A 26330-nucleotide genomic window follows, 5' to 3' on the forward strand; every position below is an offset into this window, starting at 1 on the left:
TTATTACCAGTGCGCATTTGGGCCTCTCATGTATAACTGAAGTAAGCTGAATCAGAGAAAGACTGCGCATGTCTATTTGAAAGAAGCCATGAAGGTCAATGACGGAACACTTGAACGGAAACCAATCTGAGTGCCATAGCCTGGGAACGGATGGTACAGAGTTCAGCAAAGAGATGTTCTATTCATCATAGTGTCATTGATGTTTCAAAATGGATGCATGTAGTGGATGGGAATACAATTTTGAATAAAAATTAAGGGGATGGGTTTGCGAACAATGGTTTAACTGAATTAATTGGCATGTAAGCATGGTGTGATGATCATCCCCCTTGCCCGACCAATTAGATTTCGTACATTTTTACGATATTGAAACTTTAGTGGGTGGAACATGAAGAACGGAAGGTATAAATAAGATTGCTTTATTTATTTAGTTAGCACAAGAGCACAAGAGATGATGAGACGGAGATGCTGTTGGTGTAGCGGGAGATGCTGATGCTGAGAGAGATGCTGTGAGATGCTGATGAAGAATCGAATGCAGAGCTTGAAGCAGAACTCTCTATCCTAATTTAATTGGGTTAGATCAGAAGATCGTGGAAGAATCTCGAGGAGGAAGAGAGTGTCAGAGAGGGGTGCAGCGCAATCGTCAGTATTAGAGAGTTCATCTATCCTGTCCTGAATCCTGTCCTGAAGTCTTTGTCGCCTGACCTATCCCAGGGGACCCTTACTAGCCCTTTGGCCAGGGGGTTGGTCTTCACACCATCCTTGGTAACTATAATTACATGTATTTGCAGATGTTCTCTTCTCTATGTCCTCTCCCTTTCTGAGCATTGATCATTGCATATATCTGAAGTATATGTTTGGTGTTTCATTGATTGAGGTTTCTCTCCTAATGGGTGATGGTGACTGTACTATATTTTTGAAGCAGTTCACACGCATTTAATTTAGATAAAGATTTAAAATGTTCCCGAGTCTGTGGTTATTTTACTTTAAAGTATAGAAAAGTTAGAATTATGTTAATTATTACCATCAAATAGTTCAACTAATGGTCCATCGACCAGAGGAAAGAACCTTTTGATCCGTGAAGGGGTATTAGAGGTATTTTAGAATAATCCTAAACATTGTAAAGAAACGTATAAAACCCGTCCAGCGGTTTACTTAAACTGTGTGTGTTTATGGGCCCAGGTGAGTATTTGGTAGTAGAGTATCTGTTGTTGGTGCACAGCTGGATCAGTTTTCTGGTAGCAGAGGATGGTTATTATTGACTAGTTTGGTGATAAATATTGATTATTGATTTATGTTTAACGAAAGAGTTAGCGTCTTATTTTATGTTGTCCAGAATCCTGGACGGTCTGTTTGATATAATGGTACCTGCTGACTTACGGACAGAATGTAAGATCACAGTTGATTGGCTAAGTGAGGAGTATGCTAGAGACTCGAAAACAGGAGCACCCTCAGATGAGGTGATGAAGAAATATCACCAAGTGATTACTTTTCTGAAAGGGAAACTCCCTCCTAAAGAAGCAGTATGGGTAACGATAGATAGAACAACTCAAGAGCCAAATGAGTCTGTACATGCATATTTTGAGCGGCTGCTACAGGTGTTTAAGCAGTATTGTGGCTTTGAGAACATTGGTGATAAGGATATGGGAAATTATGTGTATCGGTTTGTGTATGGTTTGAAACCAGAGATTAGTCAGATGATTCAACAGCACATATTGTGCTGGCAGAGTAAGTCGATAGTTGAGATTAAGAAATATGCAAAGTATTGCAGAGATGATATTGAGGCAAGGCGTAGAAAGTTAAAAGAGAAAATGATGCAGGCACAATTGAAATTGGCAGAACAGCAGGAAAATAAATTAAATACCCAGATTGATAGTCAGGTGAAAGAGCAGAATCAGAATGATCAAGTGGTGAATGGTGGTAAAGTAAAAGGACGAATGAATAGAGAGGAAGCGAAGAAGTTTCCTTGTCATGCGTTCGGAAAGCTTGGACATTGGAAGAACGAGTGTAAGAGTATTCAGAATAATAATGGGCCAAACCAAAATTTAAATCCACAGATGCAGAATGAAGTGATTATGAATCAGCCGCAGCAGGTAGTTACTCCATAGTATTAGGTGCCACCAGCTCCTATGCCAAACTTTGTGAACCAACAAAAATACAGTGCGAACACTGGATTTCACAGAGAAAGTGGTAAGAAATATTCTGTAGTTTCACAATATCTTTTACAGAATAATGATGACGAGATAGACTATTTGCAATGGCGGTGCCTGAGGGGGGAGGAAGAGGAGTGCGTGCTTGGCGCATCCTTGCCGGTAGATCAGTCAGGTCCATTTATTGATGGGAAATTGAAAGGTAGTGATATCACTTTTCTATTGGATACTGGTGCTACCCGGTATACTGTGAGAACAGCAGACATCCCATACCTACCGCTCTTGGGAGAATCCATCCAAGTTGTAGGAGTATCAAATCATTAGATTATAACCCCAATCACAAAGCCAATGGAAGTACATATTGGAAATTTTAAAGGCATGCACCGGTTCATAGTTTGCGTTTCCAGTCCAGTAAATCTGTTGGGAAGGGATCTACTGTGCAAAATGAACTGCACAATCTATTGCACACCAGATGGTGTCGCTTTTCAAACCCCTGATGAAGACGTTGTATATAAAATGATGCTAGCTAAGCAAGGTACTGAGGTAGATGAGATGTTTTCATTGATGACCGAAAGTGAACTACCAGAAGAGTTGAGAACAACAGTAAACCCAGAAGTGTGGGATTTTACAGGAAAAGATATTGGGCTGAGGGCAAATGTAGATCCAGTGAAAGTGACGGTGAAGGAAGGTGCAGTTTATCCAAACACACGACGATACAAAACAAGTCCAGAAGTGAAAGCAGCAGTTGCTCCAGAAATGGACCGAATGATTAAATAAGGGATTTTAAAAGAAATAATGAGTAGTCCTTGTGATTCGCCAATAACAGGACTCAAAAAGCCTAGCGGAAAATACAGGATAGTACAGGATTTGAGAAAGATTAACAAAATTGTGCCTTGTTGTCCAGTAGTGCCAAATCCAGCAGTGATCCTTTATCAGATACCCTGGAATGCAGGCTGGTTTACAGTAATTGATTTATGCCAAGCCTTCTTTTCTATTCCTTTGCACCCAGACAGCCAATATTTATTCGCAGTTAAGTTCGAAGTCCGTGTCTTGGCATGGTGCTGAGTTCCTCAAGGGTATGCAGAGAGTCCCTCGATTTTTAATCAAATCCTGAAAAAGTGTCTAGAGAAATTAGTCATGCCCAGAAATTCAGTCCCGGTACAATACATTGATGATCTACTAGTGGCATCAAAATCACGACAAGATTGTGTCACTGACACAATTGCACTACTGAACCATTTGGCCGAAGGATGACACAAGGTGGCTCCAGAAAAATTGCAGTATTGTCAGCTAGAAGTTAAATATTTAGGCCACAAAATAGAAAGAGGAGTGAGAAAAGTGACCCCAGAGAGAATAAAGATAATCAAGCAAATGCAGTTACCTCAGACACAAAAGGAGATGAGAATGTTTCTCAGAGTAGTTGGGTACTGTAGGCAGTGGATTATAGGATTTTCCTTACTGGCAAAACCGTTGATTCAGTTAACTAGAAAAAGAGCAAAGGATCCGATTGTCTGGAATGATGAGTGCGTGGAAGCGTTTCTGAAATTGCAAAATTGTCTGTGTCAGGCCCCTGCTTTAGGCATGACTGATTATACAAAATAATTTGCACTGTTCTGTTGTGAGAGAGAAAGTTGTGCACATTCAGTTTTGACTCAAAGACATGGATTAAGCCGACGTCCAGTAGCATATTTTTCTGCTACTTTGGATCCAGTAGCTTCAGCTTTACCTGGCTGCTTAAAAGCAGTAGCTGCTACTTGTATGAGTCTGGAACAAAGTGAATCGATTGTGATGGGACATCCAGTCAAAGTTTATGTCCCACATTCATTCGAGATTCTTTTAACAAGACCTCGAACACAGCACCTTACCCCTAGTCGGATGACTAAGCATGAAAGAGTGATTCTGGGAGCAGAAATTGTGACAGTAATAAGATGCACAATGATGAATCCTGCCACATTATTGCCAGACCCATGTTGTGAAGAAGTAAAAGATGAAGTGGATCATAATTGTTTGGATGTGACTGAGATGTGTACCACTACCAAGCCCTATCCCGATTTAAAAAAAGAGCCCCTGAAAGAGCCAGATCATGAACTATTTGTAGATGGCTCATGCCTGAGAACAGAGGGAGGAGGACTCAATGCAGCGTACATTGTATGTAAAGTATCAGGGGTTATTGAAGCATCCTGTTTACCGGGAGTCAAGTCTGCACAAGTAGCCGAATTGGTGGCCTAAACAAAGGCATGCAAAATTTGGAAAAATTGGAGAATAACCATATTTACGGATAGTTATTATGGTTTCGGGGATGTGCACGACTTTGGCCAGCTCTGTATGCAGAGGGGATTTCTGACTTCTTCAGGATCTCCTATCAGAAATAAATGGTAAAAATGTGAAAGAATTGTTAGAAGCAATACAATCGCCAAAAGAAATAGCAGTGGTCAAGTGTGCTGCTCACCAGTCAGGAAATGACTATGTGGTGGCTGGTAACAGATATGCTGACCAAATTGCTCAATATTGTGCAAGAAATAACATGGCACTTAACAAAAAAATTGAAACAAGTAAAATCAGCTGCCAACTTATGTTTTTCTCAGCTTTAGAAGCATGGAATGAGGTTAGACAGTTGCAGGATGATGTTGAGGCAAATGAAAAAGAAATATAGTTGAAATCAGGCTGTGAATGGAGGACAGAAGATGATGTATGGGTATACATTGATGGCAGACATGTCATGCCAGACTGCCTACTCTCAAATGGTAAGAATGTATCATGGGGACACACATGTTTGTAGGGATGCAATGATCAGACTATTCAGGCAGAATTGGTACAATCCAAAGTTTAGGGTAGTCTCAGAGAGCCTTTGCCAAATATGCTTAATTTATCAGCAGCAAACTCCAGGCACAAAGACAGTTGTCAGTTGGGGAAAATTGGACAGACAGGACCATTCACAAGACTACAGCTTGACTTCATAGAGTTGCCTCCGAGCAACGGACTGAAGTATGCCCTTGTCATAGTGTGCCTGTTCTCCAGATGGGTAGAGGCATACCCCGCAAGAAGAAATGACAGCCTTACAGTTGCTAAATTACTATTGAGGGAGTTTATAGCTCGTTTTGGTTTTCCAGTCACTTTGGAATCAGATAGAGGACCTAATTTTAATAATGAAATAATTTGTTTAATCTGTGAAGCGTTCAATAAAACTGCACTGTGCATACCGCCCAGAAGCTTCTGGAGTGGTTGAGCAATTAAATGGCACAATCACGTCAAGTTTAGGGAAAGTGTGTGCATCCACATCACTGAAATGGCCTGATGCATTGCCTCTTGTGTTGATGGGACTCCGAAGTATTCCTGACAGAAAAACAAGATTGAGTCCACATGAAATACTCATGGGAAGGGCAAAGAGACAAGCATTTATTCCTGGCCATAAATTGATGAATATAACTGATGATCTGGTATTGGACTATTGCAAAGGATTGGCTGAGCTAGTGCGTTCCGTCTCTCACCAGGTTGGAAAAGACACAATTGCCAGGCAGCCAACACAGGCGCATGATTTGAATCCTGGAGACTGGGTGGTAGTGAAGAAACACGCCAGAAAGTCGTGCTTAGCACCCAGGTGGTATAAATCACGTCAAGTCATACTGGTCACTACTACAGCAGTGAAGAGTGCAGGTTTACCCAATTGGATTCATGTAAGCCATACCAAAAGAGGTCCAGGCCCCACTGAAGAAGAACAGCAATTGAATGAACCAGTTGAGACAGCTGAAGGTTGGGAAGTCGAAGAATTTAGAGTGATAGATTCTGAGGTGATAGATGAAGAACAGCCGAGCACAAGTCAGAGGGAATGGATACCAGTGATTGACATACCTGAAGTTGTTATACAGACAAGAAGAAGAACCAGATTAGAGAGACAGGAAAGTAGTGAGGATCAGATAGGTATATAAGAGCAGGCTCAGGAAGAAGTGAACAGAGCTACTCGAAACCCTGAGCAGGACCAGACAGGGAAAGGAGAACATACTCAGGCAAACAGAACCATTCAAAGACCTGAGCAGGGACAGACAGGAAAAGAAGAACATGTTCAGGCAGCAGAAGAACAAATTGTAGTAAGACCGGAACAAGACCAGTTAGGAGGAGAAGAACAAGTTTGGGCAAAAGAAGAAAATCAATTTGAAATAAGACCCGAACAGGACCAGATAGAGGAAGAAGAACAGGTTCAGGCGGATGAAATAAGACCTGAACAGGAACAGGTAGAGAGTGATTCAGAAGAAGAAGAACGGATTGTGCCTAGACACTCTGAAAATAAAAGAACTTTAGAAAGAGACGAAGAGGGTGAAAGTGCAGTTCAGATTAAAAGGGTCAGAGAAGGTGAACACTAGACAGGTGGAGTGAAAATATTGAGAAACTAAGAAAAACAGAAGAAAGACTAAAGCAAGTGAATGAGGTTACCAGTCAAACACAGTCAAAATAGTCGATTGTGAGAAACACTCAAAGAGGCCCAAGACTGAAAATGTTGAATACCAAATACAAGGGCCCTGAGTGGACCTATGTAATATTAGAAGAATTTGAAAATTTAGATTTGAGTAAGGGATCAGAAGAAGAAGTAGATGCTACACAGATTGATGAAAGAAAAGTTAGACCACCTTAAAAAAACAAGAGTCTGAATTTCCAGGTGAAGAAAGAAAAAGAAGAGAAATCTTCTTAGATTAAAATGATGAAAAACAAAGTCACTGAGCAACCAAAACTAAGTTTAAAATGAAGATGCTGTAGAGGTTGCATATGTAGAATTTTGTTAGTGATCTCAGTATGGCTATTTCTAACAGTAGCGGTTCCTCATTTCATGATAACAAATAAGAAGAATGATACAGATACTAATGAGAAAACAGCTACCATAAAAGGAGATAGAGTAGAATTAGAAGCCGCAGATGAGACAGATTTACATCACACAGTGTTAGATAATGATACGTCTTTAAATGTTTTCACAAAATTGTTATTTTAGTATATAGATACAATGGAGATTAGTGATTGTTATGTTTGTATGAAATTACCAGCGTCAGTGTCGGAAGGAGTTACATATCACCATTTACATCTAACATATGGTATATCATGTAGTGTACTAGCAAGTCTGTTTTATAGAACCGGAAAACTTCAGTATTATTATGCAAACTTAGATGTACTATTCCCAGAACTCCCTTTTCGAAAGAATAGGAATCCATTACTTAGCAGTCAAGATGCACAGTTTATGGGTGAATTTTTCCTAACAATGAAATCAATAGATATACAGGCACATGCAGCAACGTTTTTTGCGAGCGCAAACGGTGCGATTTGCAAAAATCGGCCGTTTGCACCCGCAAAAAAGCCTTTTGCGATGCATCAAAGTGTAAGGCACTCGCAATGTAAGAAATCGCAATTTATTGCGATTTCTTAAATTGCGATTGCATGTAAGGAATTGCAATTTGCGATTCCTTAAATGCAATGCATGTACCCCTTAGATATAGCGAATTCACTATTTGGGGCTGCAAAATACAGAGAAATTACTCTGGTCTGTATTTTGCAAAAACCTTGAAAAATGCACTAAAGTGCATTTTTCAAGGTTTCAGGTTACACACACACATGCCCTTGGGGCATGTGTGTGCGCAACATGGGTGCACATCACAATTTCAGGGGTGCAACAGGGTATCATTTTGACACCTTTGCACCCTTGAAATTGCATGCGCAATTTGCGAGTACCTATTGGTACTCGCAAATTGCGCGTGCAATTTCCCATTCATTACCATGGGCCTGTAGGCCCACAGGAATGAATGGGAAGCCATTCCTTAATTGCGACTTGCAATTTGCGAGTCGCAATTAAGGAATGTTTAGAAATCGCTATTTTAATAGCGATTTCTACATGCATAGGCTTTTGAGAGTCCCTAATTGCGATTCCTTAATAATCGCAATTAAGGACTCGCAAAAGCCTACTTTGATGCATGTGCCCCTTAGTAAAGGCACACAAGAATAACTTAACATGTATATTACGTGAAGAAGAGAAAGTGTTTTTTAATTTAGTTGAAGAAAGGAGACAGGATTTTAGAAAGAAAGCTGCTGAACAGAAAACCCTTGTACCTCTATGGGCTGAGAAATAGGGAATTTATACAGCTGGCGAAGCTCATGCTGCGATGTCCCTAGATTTTGTAAAGAAAGGGGAAACCTGCCTTAATAGGTTAAAGACAGATTATAATAACATATTTATTGGTTCCAGTGAATGTGAACATAACTTCCTAATTTTGGGAGGTTGGGGATTGAAAGGGGGACTGATCCATTATTTCCTGGGGTTCACTACATGTGTGGGAATAATGCTTACTATAAGTTACCTGCACAGTGGTATGGAAGCTGCTATTTTGGGATAGTATTTCCGAAAAGATATCATGTAAAAAGAATCACTGGAAACAATCAAAACACTAATGGACTAACACAAAGAAAGAGAGCTAGTTTTTCAGAAATAGTAGGTGGTATATTTGGTGCATTGATACCTTCAGTGGGAGTCATTCTGAATTCACATAGAATTTGTAAATTGTCAACAGTAGTTGATCGTCTCTCGACTGATACTGCTGGGGGTTTCTTGATGATAAATACAGAAATGGTTGCAATTAGGTCTATGGTATTACAAAATCAACTTACGCTTGATATTTTATTAGCAAAAGAAGGCGGAGTCTGTAGAATGTTGAAAGTGCAACATTCTTGTACTTACATACCTGTTAAAAGTAAGGAAATCAGAGGGTATATTAAGACTATTACAAACTTCATAAAGATTTGAAACCACTGGAGGTTGACAGTGTACGGGAAAGACTAACAAAAATTATTTCTTTAATAGGGACTTGGTTTTCTGATTTAGGGAAATGTATTTTAGGTCAAATAATAGTTGGAATAACGATATAGTTTTAACAAAAATGATTTGGTGTAAATGTTGCCGAAACAAAGGAAAGGGAAGAAAATATGAAGTTAATGGGAAAGGAAAGAAAAGAAAGAGGGAATACGATGAGATACAGATGAAGGAAATGAAAGGGAGGACATACAAAAAGATGATGAGAAATACTGAAAGTTGGCATCTGGTTAGGGATGGGTAATTTTGTGATGGCTCAAAAATGCCATCAGAGAGGGGATTGATGGAGCAAGGACTCGTAGAAAAGAATTTGCTCGGAAGCGATCCGCTCCTTTAACTCACTAACAAGTTACTAAAAGTATTTTGTGTAAAACTAATGCGCACCACATTAACACGCGGGTTAGTGAAGCTTGCTTATGTGTTTAATAACGTGAATAACATGAACAAAGGACTAAAACCGCTTTAAACAGAGAATCTTTACTGCTCATGCGACAACTACATCTACATAGTATGATGAGCTAACGCTTGAAGGGGCATTCTTGCGCATGAGCAGAAGGCGCTAAAATGGAGTCTTAAAGACTCACATGCATGGCATCTGCTTTACTGAAAAGAAAACAAGCTATTCTACTAATGCTAATGCAGGAAAGTATTAATAAGTAAAGGGGAATAGAATAGAGATGGGTGGTATACAGTGAAACCATTTATTTGTGAAAGGAACATTTGTCTTTTTGACTTTATTACTAGTGTGCATTTGGGCCTCTCATGTATAACTGAAGTAAGCTGAATCAGAGGAAGACTGCGCATGTCTATTCGAAAGAAGCCATGAAGGTCAATGATGGAACACTTGAACGGAAGCCAATCTGAGTGCCATAGCCTTGGAACGCATGGTACATAGTTCAGCAAAGAGATGTTCTATTCATCATAGTGTCATAAATGTTTGAAAATGTATACATGTAGTGGATGGAAATAACATTTTGAATAAAATTAAGGGGATGGGTTTGCGAGCAATGGTTTAACTGAATTAAATGGCATGTAAGCATGGTGTGATGATCATCCCCCTTGCCTGACCAATTAGATTTCGTATTTTTACGATATTGAAACTTTAGTGGGTGAAACATGAAGAACGGAAGGTTTAATTAAGATAGCTTTAGTTATTTAGCACAAGAGCACGACAGATGATGAGACGGAGATGCTGTCGGTGTAGCGGGAGATGCTGATGCTGAGAGAGATGCTGTGAGATGCTGATGAAGAATCGAATGCAGAGCTTGAAGCAGAATTCTCTATCCTAATTTAATTGGGTTAGATCAGAGGATCGCAGAAGAATCTCAAGGAGGAAGAGAGTGTCAGAGAGGGGTGCGGCGCAATCGTTGGTATTAGAGAGGTCACCTATCCTGTCTTGAAGTCTTTGTAGCCAGGACTATCCCAGGGGACCCTTACCAACCCTTTGGCCAGGGGGTTGGTCTTCACACCATTCTTGGTAACTATAATTTTGTGTATTTGCAGATGTTCTTTTCTCTCTGTCCTTCCCCTTTTTGAGCATTGATCATTGCATAAGTCTGAAGTATATGTTTGGTGTTTAATTGATTGAGTTTTCTCTCCTAATGAGTGATGGTGACTGAAACGTATTTTGAAGCGGTTCACATGCATTTAATTTAGATTAAAATGTTCCCGTCTGTGGTTATTTTATCTTAAAGCATAGAAAAGTTAGATGTATGTTAATTATCACCATCAATTAGTTCAACTAATGGTCCGTCGCCCAGAGGAAAGAACTTTTTGATCGGTGAAGGGTTAGTAAAGGTATTTTAGACTAATCTTAAACATTATAAAACCAGTCCAGCGGTTTATTTAAACTGTGTGTGTTTATGGGCCCAGGTGAGTATTTGATAGTAGAGTATCTGTTGTTGATACGCCACTGGATCACCACCAGCACGATAAAAATGACAAAAAAATAAAATAAAATATATACATTTAATCACATGTTGTTGTCTCTGTAGTAGGTTGAGAAATTGGGCACTTAGAGCTAATACTGAATTAATAGAGGTCAGGTGGGACTTTTTTGCACTTTGGCACTGAAATGTGGACTTGCAGTACAAATTCAGTAATGTTATATACTTGTGTATGCATTTGGCTGCAGTATCAGCAACAGGGTCTGAGATCCGAACTAATTGTTGTTGCTGTTGCCCCGTCCTTGTGTGGAATATTGTGAATAGTGATTTCACATCCATTGCTGCCAGTAATGTTCCTGGTGAAACAGTGCCAACGGCGTTAAATTTGTTTAGTAGATTAATGATGTCTGGGTTGTACGTTGGAGTCATTCCTACAAATGGCTTCAGGATGATTTTGACCCAGCAGAGATGTAAGTGTACCAGATTCAGAGAAGATTGTGCACCCAGGGTTGTTCTGTTTGTGTGTCTTTGGAAGCAGGTGGAACATGCCAGACACTAGGTTATGTGCTACTAAGCTCAAAATGTCCTCCCTTGTGCCATACAGCCTTGTTTTAATAATACTGTTAAGTTCTCTTTTGTAGTGTTTGGTTAAGTCTCTCTAAATTTGCATTTAAAAAAACTTAGAAATTCACTGAAAAAAACAAAGGTTACAGGGATGTTATAGTTAGGCTCGGATTTCACTTATAAAAAACCAGTGAAATGGAGCAGTTACAGTTAGCTGAGCCAACTATAACACACGCCCCCGCAATGCACTGCTTATAACCTCACATATTACATCACTCATGACATGGTCAGTGACATCACAGATGACATCATCCACATAATCACTGCCTCAGGACTAAAGTGGACTCCATCCCCCAACCAGAGGCGCGCCAGTAGGCGTGTTTGCAGAGTGGTGGACAAAGCGGGCATGGCCTCTGAAGACCTTTTATCAATCCTGCTGTGTGGGACTTACTGGAGGTAGCAGGAGGGGTATTTGCCCCAGCGGTAAGCTGTGAGCTTTTTGGTGGCTATGCACCTCTCCTGTTGAGTCCAGTGAGTCTCACATAGCCAGATTGCTAAGAGGTTGCTGGAAGCCACGCCCCTTTTCTCCATCATTCTACAAGGCGCCTCCTTGTACTCTACTGTTTGGGTAAAGAAGTCCACTTTGGCGAGGGGACTTCATCTCTGAACCAGCAGCATTCTAGGAGGCACAATTACACAGTGGTGGAAAAAGGGGGCATATCCTCCAAACACCTCTCAACAATCCCACTGTATGGGAATTACTGGAGGTAACAGGAGGTCTATTTGGCCCCCAAAGACCGTCAGCAGCCAAGGAGACTTCAACCACCCACCAGCAGTGCACTGAGAGGCATGGTTGCAAAGTGGTGAAGAAAGGGGGCATAGCCTCTGAACACCTCCCAGCAATCCCATTGTGTGGGACTTACTGGAGTAACAGGAGCAGTTGTTTAAACACAAGGACCCTCAGCAGCCAAGGGGACTTCATCCCCAACCAGCAGCGCACCAGGAGATGCGATTGCCGGTCTTTTATTTATTTTATTTTGTTATAAGGGGGGCTGTGTGGCCCCCCTTCTTTTTCTAATTTATTGGCCCTGGGGACCCCATCCCCCAGGGCCTGCCCCCTATTTCTTTTTTTAGAGAAAACATTTTTGGAAGGGGGCCGCGTGGCCCCTCTCCCGACGCCTTAATCGCCCCCGGGGACCCCAACCCCCGGGGCATGGCCTTTTTAAAACAAAAAAAAATATTTAGGAGGGGGGCTGCGTTGCCCCCCTCCTCAGGCCATTTATGGAACCGGGGACCCCATCCCCCGGGGCCGGCATTTTTTTTTTTTTAATATATGTATAGAAACACCTAGGACATGCTGGACAAACCGTACGTACCTATCACCATGACAATTTGCGTGCTATTCATTCAAAGGAGACTATGCATACAATGAATCCACGTGGAATGTATTTACACCACTAGTGAAGCTCTGACGTGTCTGACGCACTACCGTTCCTAATCCCGGCGCCCCCGCCGGTGGGTACTCTCCAAGTAGACACCCTTGTCGTTTATTTATACAAACATGGGTAGCTATTGACGGGCACATTTAATACACACGCACACCAAGCCATTCAAAGGGGATTCGACAAAAATTCGACAAAAACTATGCAGGAAACCCCCTCACGGTTAATAAAACACACATCCACCGCCGGATGTGTAATACTTTTTATTTTGCTCTCTGGAAAGGAGACAAACCTCACTTGAGAGTCACAGCGCGCTCCTGGCTGAGCCCAATGCTGTGTTACACCAACCAGTGCCTGCCGAGTGCCACACACCTCTGTGTTGTATTCCACCAGCTAGTGCATATGCTATGACACTCTCTAGCTCATGTGCACTGTAACACCACCCCATGAAAATGTCATGCCACACTTGCCTTCACACGGGTTATATTGCCCCATCTAACGTGCCTTCCTCAATGCCTATGTTATAACGCACAGCGCTATGCCGTACATATTACAATCTGGGATCCATATCTTTGTCACAGTGCATATGCAACGTTACACTCCCCAGCACATATTTTTTATTACAACATTAGAGACTAGTTAGGTTACACAACACTGCCCTATGCATATTACACTCAAAGGTGCATATCGCATAGCACGCGCTAGTGCCTGTGCTATCCCGCGTTCTCCAATGAATCTGTCATTGCGCACAATGTATATCATATTATATTTCACGCCACGGTTCATCTTATATCACACTTTTTGGTGCATACTTTATACCATACACTATATCTAGTTTTCATTTTCATTCGTGCTCTCAGGACTATATTCTATATAACACTGCGTTCATCTACCCTTTTCATGGGCATTACATTTTGCGATGGGGGGTGGAAGGTCAGGTGGTGTTTCTGCCAAGTGAGCCTGGAGTCACAGTCACAAACGTCCTCTTCTTCCTGAATAAAAGTGAGATTATGCTGCATACTTGTTCATATTTTAAGTAGTTAGCACAGACACACATTTTAAAAACAATAAAGTTCCTAATACCCGCCTTCTCTGAACAGTTAGCTTGCTACCCCATCCACCTCCTCCCTATCCTCTGGACTAGCCTCCTCCCTCCTGCCATGCATGGTCTGATGTGCTGCCACTGCCCTCCATTTAGCATGATGTACCAGTCCACTCCTCCTGCCCTCCATTGCCCAAATCTATGCCCCATCATTGACCTCCTGCTTAGCCTCTGTGCTTAGCTTGCTGCCCCTATTCTCCTTCCCCCTGCCCTCCGATGTCTTTGTGCATGCCCCTGCTCCATCCTTTTTGCCCACCATGTTTCATGGACCTGCCACTCCTATCTACTCTGAGTGTTCTGTTGAACTGCCACACCCCTCCCACCTGCCTAGCATTGTCAGATGACTGTAACCTGTCCCTGCCACCTCCACCCTGCCTGTCCACATTCCATTCCCCTATCCCCTTCCTTCTGTCCTCCATGGTCCATTTTACTGCCACACCCTTCTGCCCTCCCTGGTCTTTTGTGCTGCAACTGCTCCTCCTCCATTGTACTGCCCCTGATCCGTCCCTCCTGCCCTTTTATGGTCTGTTATGCTGCAGCTTTCTTTCCTGTCTGTTCATTATGGTCAGCTAGCTACCATTGCCTCTTTCCCCTCTGTTCTCTGTTGTCCATGTGCACGGTCCTGTCCCCTCCCTATTGCTTTCTATGGACTGCTGTGCTGCACTCCCGTCCTGCATGCCCTGTGTGGTGTATTGTGCTACTGCAAACTCCGATGCCTGCCCTGAAGGGTCAGTTTGGTGCACCTCTCCATGTCCTTCCTGTCCTCTGTTATCCGAGTCCATGTCCCTACCCCAATTCCTCCTGCCTTCCATGGTCCAATGTACCATACTTGCGAACATTTTGAACTTGGTAGGAGGGAGATTTTGAAAAAAAACTGGGGTATTGATTTTCCCCTTTGAGTTACATTGAAAAAGAGGAGATTGTAGACAGGAGACAGATCAAATAAAGCTCTTTTGAGCTTAAAAATATTTGACGTTTCCTGGCTGAATCGGGTCTGTTGGCATGTATGGTTGTACTACCACTGCCTCTTCCTTCTGCCCACAATGGTCTATTATATTGCCACTGCCTTTTTTGCCAGTCCTGTAATGTTGGTTTATTGCCCCTACCCCCCTTTCCACTGCCCTCCATAGTCTGTGGTGCTGCCACTGCCCTTCCTGCCTGCCCAGTGTGGTCAAATTGTTGCCTCTGCACCCTCCTACCTGCCTTCAATTCTCAGAGTCCATGCCCCTGGCCTCTGCCTCTCAACAGTATCCTAATGAACAACTAGATTGCTAACATTCTATATTTATTACAAAAGTGAGAAACGCCTGACGTCATCTTGATGTAATCAAAACTGTAATACCAAGAGCATTTCCTTTAGAAATTACATATATGAGAGAGTCTTATTTGCATCAAAATTATGGTTAGTGCTCTAAAAAACTAAAATGAGGACATATTTTCTGAGTTTTCAAATAGGGACATAGCACTTTTAAATTATTCGTTATCTTTATGTTTTTTTATCCAGTTGACCACTTGATTAAATGTTGCACATAGGGGAGAGGATGTGGTGTTACTTCCAGAGCTGCAGACTTTGCAACTGGGGAACCAGGTTGGAGTTTCTGCTTTAGCTCGACATTCGGTGATTCTGGTCAAATCACTTAATCTCCCCATGTCTACAACCAAAATGAATTTGTTCTTGTGTAATGTAACACCAATGCTCATGTAAAGCACTCCAATACCTGACAAGTCTGCACTATATGAAACTGCGAAAACACAAAAAATAAAAAGTGTTTTGCACACTTCTGTCATTGGGCTACATGTGGGCTACATCTGGGTGATATTTGTGCTGCATTTGGGCTCTTTTATCTCTGGTGGCCATCTTGGGAGACTTATTTGGTATGAAGTTTCCTAATTTCCTCATTTACTGCAGTCTCCTCAGTAGGAAATACTTTCAGTTTTTTACTTTGGTCCCATCAAGAAGGCATTCAGATGTGTCACACATTTGCCATAAATTCTGAATGTTAGCACTCTAGTTGCTCATTAGATCACTGTAGTAAAGCTACTGCTCATCTGGGAAGTCTGCTGCTGGTATTCAAAGTGCATGTTTCAGTCTACATGTCAGATTTTTTTTATGACATAGAAGAGGATTTGAAAAGTCACTCAAAATGTGCCCTAATTTTTCTTTCTTCAGCACTAATCATAATTTCTATGGCAAAATGAACCCCCTCATTGTGTTCCTTTGCAAATTAAATGTTTTAAGTGTTACCAGTTTATTCCAATCAAGATGGCTTCAGGTGTGCCATACTTTTGTCATAAGTAAGACAGTAAGCGCTCTAGTTGTTCTTAAGAACACTTTGGGACATTCTGTCATTGGGCTATACTTGGGCTACATCTGGGTGATATTTGTGATACATTTGGGCTCTTTTGTCTCTGGTGGCCATCTTGGGAGACTTATTTGCTATGAAGTTTCCTAATTTCCTCATTTACTGCAGTCTCCTCATTAGGAAATACTTTCAGTTTTTTACTTTGGTTCCATCAAGAAGGCATTCAGATGTGTCACACATTTGCCATAAATTCTGAATGTTAGCACTCTAGTTATTATTATTATTATTATTTGATCACTTATATCGCTGACGAATGATCCCCCAGGGGATCTCTCGGCGCTGGCAGAAGAGATCAGCGATCAGAGAGAAGGAAAGAAACAATTAGAAGAGCCATGTTTTAAGCATTTTTTTAAATAATGCCAAGTTTGAACATTCGCGGATTGATTCAGGGAGGCTATTCCATAACTTGGGGGCAGGTGGGAAAAAGCACGACCCCCTATCCTTACTTTCCTAATTTTATGTTCACACAATGTTTTGCGATTAATAGATCTGAGCTGCCTTGTGGGCTGATACCATTTGAGTTTATCCATAAGATAGGCCGGTCTAAGTCCATGTAAGGACCTAAAGACCACGCACAGCATTTTAAATGTGGCCCGTTTTCTAACTGGCAGCCAATGTAGTTGGTGCAAAAGCGGCAGAGAAGGAGTTCGCGCAGGCTTATCAAGAGCAAGGCGAGCAGCTGTATTTTGCACCACCTGCAATCTGGAAAAGAGATCCCCCCTGATTCCGACCAGTAGAGAGTTTCCATAATCCAGGCGGCTCATTAACAATGCCTGGATGAGGGTTTTTCTAGCACTCAGCGGGATCCAAGGGAAGATCTTCCTCAACATCCGCATGGTACCAAAACAAGAGGAAGCCAGAGTTTTAACTTGAGTCTCCATTGAGAGCTGGTTATCTAAGATGATCCCTAAGTTCATCGCACAACTTCTAGGGATAGGGGCTGGACCCAGTTGTGGTGGCCACCAGTCAGGGGTCCAGAGGTCCGCAGCTTTGCCGAACAGGAGAATCTCGGTCTTAGAGGAATTCAGTTGTAAGAAATGACTCCTCATCCAGTCGGCGATGTTAATCATACAAGCTGCGAACTTAACTTTCGTAGCGACGGGATCATTTCCAATGTTTATGATCAAATGCGTGTCATCGGCGTAAGCGATGGCCTCAAAGCCACAATTCCTGATGACTGACGCTGGGGGCCACATATAGATTGAATAATGTGGGGCTCAAAGTAGAGCCCTGTGGCACCCCCTTATCCACCCGTACTGAAAATGACACGCAAGACCCCAAATGGATAGATTGAAATCTATCAGATAAATAGCTCTGAAACCACCTAAGAGCTAAGCCGCCGACTCCCATCTCCCGCAATCTACTTAACAGTATAGAGTGGGAGATGGTGTCGAAAGCTGTCTACAGGTCCAGCAACACCAGCATAACCGGAGAAGCCTCATCGAGCAGCAGCCTGATAGAATCCGTGACTTCAAGCAGGGCAGCCTCAGTGCTATGAGAAGTACGAAACCCTGACTGAGTAGAATCTAATAGCTTATTCTCTTCTAAGTAGTTGGACAGATGACAGTTTATAATAGATTCCATAACTTTAGACCAACAAGGAAGAAGAGAAATAGGTCTATAGTTAAGAACCTCAGTAGGGTCAGCTGATACTTTCTTGAGTAGTGGCTTGACACGAGATACCTTCAATTTTTTCAGGAAGGTGGCTGTCGCTAACTACATATTACAGATGGCAGCCAAGGATTCTGCAAGGATAGGAGACAGTTCCTTCATAATCCTAGGTGGCAGAGGATCCAAAGGGGATCCCGACTTGGTTTTAGCCAACAGAGCCCCAACCTGAGCAACTGTAATGATAGGAAAAACATCTAGACCAGATGAACATAGTGCTGGTCTAAAGACCTGGCTATTGTTTAAATTGTTACTCCCCTTAAAAGTACGATAAATCATGTCAATTTGGTCGATAAAGTGTGTCGCTAAAGCGTTACAGAAATACTGTGTGGCTGCAAGGAGCACGTCATTATTCCGTGGACAGGTAAATTCTCTCAAAATCTTGAAAAGCTCCTGCGAGGAGTCCTTAGCCTCCATAATCCGCGTACCTAAATGAGCTCTCCTAGCCTTGTTACAGTTGTTTAGATAGATTCTGTGAGCTGCATGATAACTGTCTCTATCGGCTGCTGCTTTAGATTTTCTCCATCTTCTTTCTAGGGCTCTGATGCTGGTCATCTCCTTTTTTAAAGCTGCAGTATACCATAACGCAGGAGATATTCTTGGCGCGATTTGCATCAGTTTCAGTGGTGCAATCACATCAAGAGCCTCCATAATAGCGGTCTCAACTCTCTCTAAAGCGGCGTCACAATCAGTCTCACCAAAAGATGGGGGAGAGTAATTATGGCTAAAGGAGGCGTCCGTCACTCTTTTCCATGCTCTACGAGGTTCCATGCGATGCTTAAATCGTTTAGGAAGCGCCAGTGCATTTCAGCTGAAGCAAAGTGCGAAATGGTCTGTCCAGTCCACATCCATCGGGGTATCTACTCTCAAATCCAACATATTGGAGAAGATAGTATCCAAAGTGTGGCCAGCACGGTGGGTAGGGCTGGTCACTCTAGAGATAAGCTCTAAAGATTCCATACTTGCGAGCAGACTTGCCGAATCCCTATTTGAAGGAACTTCCAAATGATAATTGAAGTCGCCAACCAATAAGAATTTAGTTGACTGCAATATGAAAGGGGCCAACTTTTCAGAGAGATCAGTGCAAAAGCTCTTTTTTTCACTGTTAGGAGGATGATATACTAGAGCTCCTGTCAGCTCAATAGTGTGAGCTTGTTGCACTCGGAAGGTCAATAGCTCAAGAGAAGAGGAGGAAACCCTATCCAGAATTGTTACATGATACGGAGAGCGAGTTGCAATGGCCAAACCTCCACCCCTCTTTCCAACTCTGTCCAGTCGTAGTTGCTCATTAGATCACTGTAGTAAAGATACTGCTCACCAGGGAAGTCTGCTGCTGGTATTCAAAGTGCATGTTTCAGTCTACATGTCAGAATTTTTTAATGAAATAGAAGAGGATTTGAGAAGTCAAAATGTGCCCCAATTTTTCTTTCTGCAGCACTAATCATAATTTCTATGGCAAAATGAACCCCCTCATTTTGTTCCTTTGAAAATTAAATGTTTTAAGGGTTACCACTTTATTCCAATCAAGGTGGCTTCAGGTGTGCCATACTCTTGTCATAAGTAAGACTGTTAGCGCTCTAGTTGTTCTTTAGAACACTCTGCGACATTCTGTCATTGGGCTATACTTGGGCTACATCTGGGTGATATGTGTGCTACATTTGGGCTCTTTTGTCTCTGGTTTCCATCTTGGGAGACTTTGTTATGAAGTTTCCTAATTTCCTCATTTACTACAGTCTCCTCAGTAGGAAATACTTTCACTTTTTTACTTTGATTCCATCAAGAAGGCATTCAGATGTGTAACACATTTGCCATAAATTCAGAATGTTAGCACCCTAGTTGCTCATTAGATCACTGTAGTAAAGCTACTGCTCACCAGGGAAGTCTGCTGCTGGTATTGAAAGTGCATATTTCAGTCTGCATGTCAGAATTTTTTAATGAAATAGAAGACGATTTGAGAAGTCACTCAAAATGTGCCCTAATTTTTCTTCCTGCAGCACTAATCATACTTTCTATCGCAAAATGAACCCCCTCATTTTGTTCCTTTTTAAATTAAATGTTTTAAGATTTACCACTTCATTCCAATCAAGATGGCTTCATGTGTGCAATACGTTTGTCATAAGTAGGACTGTTAGCGCTCTAGTTATTCTTTTGAACACTCTGGGAAGCTGCAGTAGAACACAAAGTAATCAACTGACAGTCTCTGCTCTTGTTGAATGTACATGTTTTACTGAGAATGTCAGAATTCATTCTCACGTGACTGAGAAAGATAATGTGAATTTACAGAAAATATGCTCTCAGTTTAGCTTATAGATCACCTTCCAAACCTCTGTGGGAAAATCATGAGAAAATAGTTTTCTCTCAAACATGAATCATGATATCCCAGCAGAAGGCTTTTTCACATGGTAAAATCACCTTAGAACACACCACAATTCCTAATATGAGTATGGTACCATCAACAAATGATTTATAATGTAACTAAAGTCTTAAAACCTTCTATTAACTGCAATGCCTTTTAATGAGGTGCTATCATGTATATTGGTCCCAAGATGGCTGCCAACACTTCTTGGATGAAGTGCTGACAGCCAATCAGATCTCATGATATATATGTGATTTTACGTTTGATTTTCTCAGGAACTACTGAACGGATTTACACCATTTAACCAAAAGGCATGACTCTGAACCAAGAGCTACCTTTTTGCCAAATTTGGTGTAATTCCGTTTAGCAGTTCGGGCTGTAGCTGCGATTAAATGTTCCTATGGAAAATTGCATGGGGAAAACACGTTTTGGGAACCCCCTTTTTTCTCGGCCCCTGCTTGACGAATCACCCGAGACTTTCAGGATAGGAGCAGACCGGAGCGCCTACAAGTTTTGAAAATTTCGCAAAGATTCGTCAACCGGCACCAAAGTTATTCCAAATAGAATGTTGCGGATTTCCTGTGGATAATAGGTCCTAACTATAACTACCTACTGGCGACATATATATATATGTCATCTTTGCAGCCACAGAGCAAACCATCTTGTACTACCTGAGGAAGGCGGAAGCTGAAACGTTGTAGTGGAAACATCTCTATGTTGGAATGTTTCAACTATGTATATATTCACTGAAAAAACCATAGGTTTCAGGCCTGATATAGTTAAGAATTAGCATTTAAAAAACCTTAGAAATTCACTGAAAAAACAATAGGTTTTAGGGGTGTTATAGCTAGCTGGACATTTCACTCGAACAAAACCATTGAAATTCCTCCGATATAGTTAGTTGTACTAACTACATCTCGCGCGCCCCCAATCCACTGCTGATGATGTCACATATTACATCATTCATGACATGGTCAGTGACATCACTGATGACATCTCAAATGACATCACTGATGACATCACTGATGACATCACCACCTGCAAGTGACCAAGTAGAAAGTAAGGGAGGCCGAGATACAGAACATTGGCGTAGTCAAGCCTAGACGTTATCAAAGCTTGAAACGTTGTTTTCCTATGAAGAACTGAGAGGAGAGGGAGAAAGTTCCTCATCATTGTGTGGCTGTCCAGGAGAAACACACTAAACCCAACTGTTAAATACACTCAGTTATGTGACCTAAAGACAGGCTGAAAGCATCAAATGGCTGAGGGAGTAAAATGCCACCTTTATAAAAGTGGCATTTTAAAATCTGTAATTTAAAATCTGAATTCACCATTAGTTTGGATTTTTCAATGAAATTCCAGAGACACCTAACACGAGCTGGGGACCTGTTCCCATTTGGAAATGATACTTAGTAAATGTAATAAGGCAACTCCGATATGGGCGTGGTAGGCCTCGTAGTAGTGAAAAATGTGTTTAGGAGTTTTAAACTAACAGTACATGTAAAACTTAAATGTATATGTCCTACTTTTTTTGTCAAAGTCTAATTATTGATTTTACAAAGATGTACAACATTTGTAACTCAACCAAGCTCAATACATATGCCAAATTCATCAGTTATGTAAAGACAATACACAATTTGATCACAAGTTCCCAGCATTACTTGAGGTCTTAACTAGGAGCAGAAAGTTCCAAAATATAATGTCTTACTGGCATAATTTACATGTCTCATGTTACTTCTGTGCTCTACAACAGGAGCTAACAAATTAAACAGAACTTAAAATAACCAAACAATTCCGTGGTGCCATATACACATAATCGTGATGTGGATGAGGGGAGTGAAGGGCGTGCGCTACCCAGCGCCCAGTGCCCACAGGGAATTCCCCACTCTGAGGACAAGAGGGAGAAGCCGCGCCCGGGGAGGCCAAAAGAGAGCCCGGAGGGCCCGGCACCCTGTGGACCCTAATCAGTCCCCATCTAATATGTCATAAAAAGTTGGAGGGCTCGCAATCTCGGCCCACAGGCAAATAGTGGTAATCCCACCGACAGGAATCCCACCAAGGGACTCCAGATATAGTCAAAACTCTTAAAGGAGTCTTTAATAACATCGGTCATCCGTTTCAGGGCTAGGTCCCGCCACAGACGGGCGTGCCATTGGGTTAGAGAGGGAGGTTCAGCTGTTTTCCAGGCAGCTGCTATGGCCATTTTGGCCGCCCCCAGGCACAGCCATATATTCGAGTGGTCTCCCTGTGTTTGATGTTTTAGGCTGGGGTCACATATCCCCGAAAGTGTCTGTTCAAGGGAAATAGGAATCGGGTAACCTAAGATTTGTTTGATTTGGGAAAGGATCTCCTTCGGGAAGGGTTGAATAGAGGGGCAGTCCCACCAAATGTGACAAAAGTGTACCATGAGCCCACAGCCCCAGCAGCATCTGTCGGAGGTGTGTGGGAAAATGGAGTCTGCCTATCCATATGTAGCCAAAGTTTGTCTGAGGCCTTGAGGGACCATTCCCCCATGACCCATAATTGAGCGGCTCTGTAATACAGGAGATAATCGGGGAGGGAAAGACCCCCCCCCCCCAGATGTGGCCTTGTCAAGAGTCACTGGGAAACGCACGCCCTTTGGCCTTCCAAATAAATGTTGTGGTCATCCTCTAGAGCTCTATGAATAGATCTTTGTATATCGTGATTGGGAGGCCCTGAAGAGGTAAAGAAGCCTGGGTAGGGCATTCATTTTAATGGTGTTTATTAGGCCTCTCCATGCTATGTAGGCAGAGCTCCACTTTTTAAAGTCGACTTTGAGTTGTTGCTGCGGGGGAGGGAATTAGCTTTGTAAAGGTCCACCAATTTGGGGGTGATGTTAATACCCAGATAGGTCATTTATTTGTGTGCCCACCGAAAGGGGGAAGCACCCTCAATGTCCCTCTGCATTTCTGGGGGCATTGTCAAGTTAAGTAAGAAGGACTTACATAGATTAACCTTAAACCCCGACACTCATTCAAAATGAGTAAGTTCAGCTTGTAGAGCCTGCAGGGAAGCACTGGCGTTAGTAATAGGTAACAGGACATCGTCCGCGAAGAGTGAGATTTTTTTTCATCTGGGTCAAAGCTGATGCCACTAATCCCTGCGTTGGATCTTATCCTTGCCGCGAATGGTTAAATACTTAGGGCAAAAAGCATGGGGGACAAGGGGCGGCCCTGTCTGGTGCTTCGAGCCAGGTTAAAGAAGTCTGAGGCTACTCCATTCAATAGTACATGGGATCTCAGGACCCATAATTAGCTTTCACCATTCCCAAGAAGGCCTCACTAAACACAAAGCGGCGTAGGGTGCCCAATAAGAAGGACCAGTCGACCTGGTTGAAGGTTTTCTCTGCGTCTAATAAAAGGAGGGCCACTGGGATACATTTCCTCTGGACTTTATCAATTAGGTTGAATACCCTGCGGAGGTTGTCATGAGTCTGGTGACCCTTGATGAAACCCGATTGGTCGGTGTGAATGAGAGTGGGTAAGATATCTTCTAGTCTGCTGGCCAAAATCTTAGAGTGTAGTTTGGCATCTAAGTTCAGCAGTGCTATGGGCCTGTATGAATCACATGATTGGGGTCTTTCCCTGCCTTGGGGATTATTGTGATTAAAGCTTCCCCCATGGACAGAGAAACCTGCTTGATCGCTGCTATGGCATTAAAAAGGTCTGTGAGGTGGGAAGTTAGCTCTGCCGCAAACGTTCTATTTAACTAGGCAGTCAATCCATCAATATCTGGACCTTTCAGGTGCTTAAGACCGTCTATTGTTTGCTGTACCTCTTCCTAGGTTATAGGTCGACTAAGCTCGTCATTGGTGGCCGGAGAGACTTGTGGTAGCACTAGTGAGTCCAGGTACTGGTCTTGTTCTAGTGGGGGATCTGCCATGTAGAGTGAGTGTAAGAAGTCACAGTAGGCTTTTGCCTTTCCCTCCTCACTAAGGTGCATGGTCCCCTTGCTGTCGATTATCTGTTTAACATATTCTTTTTCTTGTTTCGATCTGAGCTGTCAGTCCAACAGCGGGCCTATTTTGTCTTTGCCCCCATATCCCTGGGATTGCAGGCGCAGAATACTTTTCTCTGCTCTATTAGTATATATTGCCGTGAGCTTTCCTTTTAGTGCTGTGACTTTCCGCAGGATGAATGGACGGGGAGTCTTAGTGTGACCTCTCTGCTTCTTGCAGGTACCCCTCCAGTGACAATCTTTCCTCTGCCTGAAGCTTTTTCAGGGAGGTGGTCAGTGCGATGCATTGTCCCTGTATGACTGCTTTAAATGCGTCCCATTTGTTCAAGTGAGAGGTGTCCGCAGGGACATTGGTGGTGAAGAAGATGGACTTCCATAGGTAATCCCGGAGGAGCCTATCTCGGCATAGGATATTAGGGAAGTATCAAGCATCGAGCCGGCCAATTTAGTAAGATTGCTAGCGTGGAGTGGTCGGAGAGGCTTGTCGGGTGTAGAAGAGCACTCTGGATTGACTGTAGGAGTGATTGGCTGGCAAAAACATAGTCAATCCTGGAGTACGATCTGTGGGAGTGGGAGAAAAAAGAGTAATCACGCATTGAGGGATTGAGGGCCCTCCAGATATCTATCAGTCCCATTTGTTGCAGAGACGTTATAGTGATTTACGAAAAACTCCCCCTGTCTGCGAGTGGGTAGTATCTATTGCGGGGTCTCAAATAAGATGAAAGACTCCCATTAAAATGATGTACCCTATTGCAAAGCCCTCCAAAGTGGAGAGAAATGTGAGGAGAAAATCCGACTGCCCAACGTTGGGAGCATAGACCTTAGCTAGGGTGCAAGGTCATCCCGTCTGCACCCCTCTGACCATCAGGAGCCTCCCCGCCTGTTTTGATGTAGTGGAGTTGTAGGTGAATTCTAGAGTAAAAAAGCAGGGCTACACCATTCTTCTTCGCAGTATTAGATGAGCGAAAAATGAGTGGGTAATTTTTATGTTTCAAGCAGTGGGCTTCTCCTTTTTAAAGATGGGTTTCTTGTAAGGCAACCAAGTGGACCTGATGGTCCCCCAGGAATTTCCACTAACGTTGTCACTTGTTAGGGTAGTTGAGACCCCTTAAATTTCAGGACATACAATTAAGTGCCATTTAAATATAGTTGTGTATTTCCCCCATAGGGACACAAAATCTATAGCTTCCACCTGACCACCAGCACCCCTGACCACGGTTCCGCCCCCCCCAATGATCCATTCAAAAGCAACACATTTTAGGCACCACAATAAAAACACTAATGATTAACTAAAACAGTAACTGTTGATTAAGAAGTCCTGAAGCGGTCGAAGGACTTCATTGTTTGGTGACTTCAAGGGCAAGACCATTCCTGCTCCCAGAGCCCTGTGTGCATGCAAATGTGGACAATAGTTTCTACAGAGCCAACATTTTGCAAGTTGGAGTGAGTCAGGGAGAGAGAACAGGGGAGAGGTCTTCTTTCAATGTACGGAGAGAGAGACTCTTCCTTCTCTTTGATCCTGTGATCTGGGATATTTGGCGCCTGGCGCTTCTGTCACAATGTCCCCTCCTTCTTGTGTTGGAATCTTTACTTGGTCGACGGCTGAGCGGTGACCGATTCCCATTGCGTTGGGATGTGGGTGAGGACCTCTTGTCAATGTTTTGCCGACTTGCCACCCCTCCTGGGCATCTGCCAAGGACCAGGCGTGTGCCACTCCATCGGCTGCTCTGCGCGTTCTCTCCCTGCCACTGCCTTCTGTTGCTGTGGTCATTTCTTGAGGCTGAGCAGGGCTGCCGCCCCCTGCACCAATGTGAAGTGTGGTTGTTTGTTGCCGAGGGAGAAGGCTATCCCGAAGGGGTATGTCGACCGCTATTTTATCTGGCAATCCCTTAAGGCAGCTGTAATCAGATGGAACTGTTGCCGATGAGCCATTGTGGCCTGGGCCACGTCCTGAAAGAGTAAGCACATCGCACACTGAAAAGT

Source organism: Triturus cristatus, chromosome 6, assembly GCF_964204655.1.
Source record: "Triturus cristatus chromosome 6, aTriCri1.1, whole genome shotgun sequence".
In the NCBI taxonomy this organism is placed as follows: domain Eukaryota; kingdom Metazoa; phylum Chordata; class Amphibia; order Caudata; family Salamandridae; genus Triturus; species Triturus cristatus.